The sequence below is a fragment of the Centruroides sculpturatus genome, unplaced genomic scaffold, assembly GCF_000671375.1.
Source record: "Centruroides sculpturatus isolate CEXI.00-Female unplaced genomic scaffold, Cexi_2.0 scaffold963, whole genome shotgun sequence".
In the NCBI taxonomy this organism is placed as follows: Eukaryota; Metazoa; Arthropoda; class Arachnida; order Scorpiones; family Buthidae; genus Centruroides; species Centruroides sculpturatus.
The window spans coordinates 168,014-172,675 of record NW_019385228.1 but is presented as its reverse complement, the minus strand read 5'-3'; the positions used below and the strand labels follow the sequence as shown (position 1 = coordinate 172,675).

The window sequence follows — 4,662 nt, the reverse complement described above, 5'->3', positions numbered from 1 at the left end:
AAGAATACGAAAATAAGCTTTTGTCTTTGATTAAATGCGGTCCAGGCAAAAAAACGGCAGTGATTTCTGTGGAATTACCCATAAAGTTTCATCAATGTTTTGAGGAAATATTTTCTTTGAAAAATTGAACTTTTAAAAGAATATAAAGAAAAAGCTTTTTACTCCTTTCTTCCATAGATCACTTAAATTCATATATCACATAATATGCCAATTAATATGTCAGGTTAAGAAAATAATATAAAGAACAGAAAATTAGTAAACTTTACATTAGAGAACTAAATTTAAATTAGATGAACTAAAATTTTATAACAGGAGCTCGGAGATTGGTTAGAAAGCAACACATCTTCGTTATGTAATTAAGCTCAGGAATTAAATCAATTGCAATTTTATCAAGAATGTGGTAAGTGTTGATGCGCCCTATGACCCTGTCTACGTGTATTCTAACACTGGCAATATTGTATGTTTCTTCAACCTCTTCCTTAGAAAACTGCTGGCCTGAGTGGGCGAAAGGAGGCATAAAAAGTTCAACGCAGATCTTATTAAGATGTCTTTTTATATTTGGAAACCCCTTATCAGCCATTACTGAATCAACTGGTTCCAGATGTTTCAAAAAGCCAGAATTTGATGTAATATAGGCGTCTGTGCAGCGACCTCCATATCCATTTGAAACAAAAAATATTAGTCCATTTGGTGTGATGCTTATTAATTTTTCTATTACCATTTGCCACGTCCCCTTGTTTACATGTATTTTCTAATACAACCAAGGGCAATATAGGTCAGACAAAGTCAGACAGGTAAAATTATTTTAAAAATTTACCAAAAATCAAGTTATTCTTATATTCGTATGAAAAAAAAAAATCACTTTATACAGACGACCCCTCTATAACGCGGTAGATACGTTCCACTTTATAAGAACTTCGCACTGTAGAAATCCTTAAATACACGAACTAATCACACCCCCGGCACATGTGCAGTTTACGGACTACGGCTGTTTGAAAGGTTTTCTTTCATAAAATGAATTGATTCCAGGCTAATTTGACTCAACATTTCCAAAACATGTATAATTTTTTGGGAATAATCCGTATAAACTATGCTATAAACAAAAAATTGTAAGATTACCTACCGAGTGCGCACCGTTCGACGACACCATTGCTTCAGCTTGTTTTTGTCGCGGAGCAGCGCACCTAATTGCGGGCGTGTTTTCTGATAAATTATTTTTCTTCGAAAAATTTGCTGAATTTTGGAGACATCATTAATAGAAATAATTTTTATGGCCGTTGAATAAGAAATGTTTTTTTTTTTTTTCACAAGAAATATATAAATTTACAGTACTGTATTAGACTTACAATACCTAATTCATATATTGTACAGATGATAGTACACTCAACTTACCTGCCTAAATTTTCTGTAGTTCAGCTGCTCGTCCACAATTGGTCCAGATTCGACCAATCCTGTCGCGACACGAGTTGGCGATGACGTTTTACCGCATTTTACAAGTCTCTTTTTGCGTCTTTATACTAACACGGTCGCAATTTTTCGCCGCAATATACGAATCCGCATTATATGAACCCGCGTTATAGGGATCTACTGTATTTATTGATATCTGTAGTTTTAAATACAATATTTTTAAATGCATTTTAATAAAAATATTCAATAGAAAAATATAATATGTCAGAACTGACATCTTACTGAAAATTTGTAACATTTTGTTAAAATTAACATTCTTCAGTTACCTAGTTTGTTCTTGGCAATAAGGCAGAACAACTTGAAATATTGTTCTGTATAATTCTACATAACATTTATGCATGTATGATTTTTTGTTTTAAAATTATCACATATTATATAAATCTTCTGTTTGGAATCAAAACTTTATTTTGCTATCTTCTATTAGGAACTAATATACTTTATTTTGACCAAAACTATAAATTTTTGTAATAAACATATAAACCTGTAGTAATACATTACCTTGTGCTAATATTTTAGACTAAATTAAAAAATAAAAAATAAAAAAATATATAAAATGTCAGAATAAAAGGTCACAATTGAAATAGTTATAATACGTTGACTTATTATAACTGAATGAACTTATTATAGCATAAATGAGCTTAATTTAGTAATATTATTACGTAAATATGCTAAAGAGAAAATAAATAATTATCAAAAAATGTATAAATTCAGAAAAAAATTAATAAATGAAAATTTTCGAGTCAACAGAACACTACCTGGACGAAAATGTGTGAAATAGACGGTAGACAACATACTGCCGTCAAGTGCTGGCATCTGTTGTCAATAAATTTCATAAAAATCGATTTTTAGCAGGCTAACGACGAAACGGTAGCCTGGTCCATCTTCATAATGATGGGGGGTACGACAAATCTGTACCCTGTATCGCGAAAAAGTTAAATACTTAATTGTGTCTGTCCCCTTATAGTTGGAGTATATAAGAACTTGCTGGTCTGGATCAGGAGGTCTCTCGCAATTGAGCTCTGTACAGTCTATTATGCACCTTGCATTGGGATATTTTCTAAAACTACTTTGCATCAGAGATTGTACAGCAGACTTGGATGGCCAATAAACTACTTCACTACATTTAACCACCAGTTCATTCAAAAGAAAAAAAAATGTGTCGAAGCAGTAGTATGATGGACTGAAAACAATACATTTAATGATGCAAAAGACAAACCCAGCTTTAATTTTATCAAAAAGAATAGCAATCTGTTTTCTGTTAAACGTTGTACTTTAGGTTTTAAAACCTCGTATAATTACAGTCGACCCCCCTATAGGATCATAGATACGTTCCATTCTTTAGGAATCCGATTTCTTACGAGTCCTTCCAATCACAGCCCGACACGTGTCAAGTTTACGGACTACGGCTGATTGAAAGGTTTTCTTCCATAAAATTAATCGATTCTAGACTAATCTGACTCAACATTTCCAAAATACGTATATTTTTTGAAGGAATAATCCGTATACACTACGCTAAAAACAAAAAATTATAGGATTACTTACCGAGTTGTGCACCATTCGACATCGCCATTGCTCAAGCTTGTTTTCGTCGCGAGACAGCACACCAAACCACGGCCGATTTCTGATAACTTATTTTTCTGCGAAAACTTCGTTGAACTTTGACATCATTAATATAAATAATTTTTATCGCCGTTGAATAAGAAATGTTTCTTTCACAAGAAATGTATAAAATTACAGTGCTGTATTAGACTTATGGTACCTAATTTACATACTGTACAGACGATAGTTAGCGTAAAATCTCCGTAGTGTGGCGCTACGCGGCGGAAAAAAAATATATAATTATAATAAAGTTACAATAAATTAAGTTAATATATAATTATATATACAGTACCTAATTTATATATAATTAATATATAATACTGTACAGACGATAGCAAACTCTCCGTAGCGTGGCACTTGACGGCGGAAAATAGTTCGGCTGCCCGATGACGTTTTACGTAATTATAGAAGTTTTTTTTCCGTTTTTTACAGATACCATCACAATTTTTTCGCAGTTTTATAAGAATCGTAATTATTGGGACCGTAATTATAGGGGGGTCTACTGTAATTATATTTACAGACAAAAAACTAAACTCAATTTACCCGTCTAAATGTCCGTAGCGTGGCGCTACGAACAGCGGGAAAGTAGTTCGGCTGCCCGATGACGTTTTACGTAATTATAGGAGTTTTTTTTACCGTTTTTTACGGATACCGTCGCAATTTTATCGCAGTTTTATAGGAATCGTAATTATAGGAACCGTAATTATAGGGGGGTCTACTGTACTAGAATATACTTACCACATAATTTATGAAATTTGTGGCAAAAACATAAACACTTTATTACAACATAAAATATTTAATTAAGTCGAAGCACGATGATTCTTTCCTACGTTTTATCTCACTGAGAATTGTTTGTTAACGTTACGAACGTTTTAAACCTGTTCTTGATGCCATCTTCAGGTATTTAAAGATGAACGAGTATTGATAACTGTTCTTTTTGGTTCAGAACAGTTAAGAATACATTTAAAATACAAAATTCTTTGCAATATTAATCTATTTGAATCAAAGAGTAAATAACTGTAATATATATATATATATATACAATTTAAAATATCACAATAATAAAATAGACAAAAACGTTGGTTAAAGTTTGGAAACGTTCTTCAGGCAGAATTTTTTACTGCATTTTAAAGTTATCCAATTTAATATAAATGTTCTTCATCTGAAATTTGCTTTTCCTTGAGCATACAGTCGTGCTGTACATCTATTTAACTCCTTTCTCGAGATTAAACAAACACGGACTAACTGACATAGGCAGACAGACTATAATGAGAATGAATAGGTGTACAATTTTTTGAATTGCATCTCACGTAATTGATACAAATGTTAAATGGTTTACATTGTGTTAATTTGTTTTTGTTTTATATTGGTGAACGATATTATATAAGACTGTTCATTTGTTTCAATGCGAAAGGTAAATAACTTCTATTATTATTATAGCTGTAAATTTGAATATGTATCTTATTCACAACTAGCAGATGAGCCAGGAGTTGCTCGAACAAGCATTTAGATTATTTGATTCTTTTGTACTTCTAACCCTTCTATTATAGTATATTATAATATTTTTTATATAACTATAAATTTTATCATACGTAA

At 31.7% G+C, this 4,662-nt stretch overlaps 1 pseudogene; it reads right to left on the bottom strand.

Annotated features, from left to right (window-relative positions):
• Positions 1 to 295: 295 nt before the first annotated feature.
• On the bottom strand, positions 296 to 3,960 carry LOC111636447 (annotated as a pseudogene).
• Positions 3,961 to 4,662: the final 702 nt, after the last annotated feature.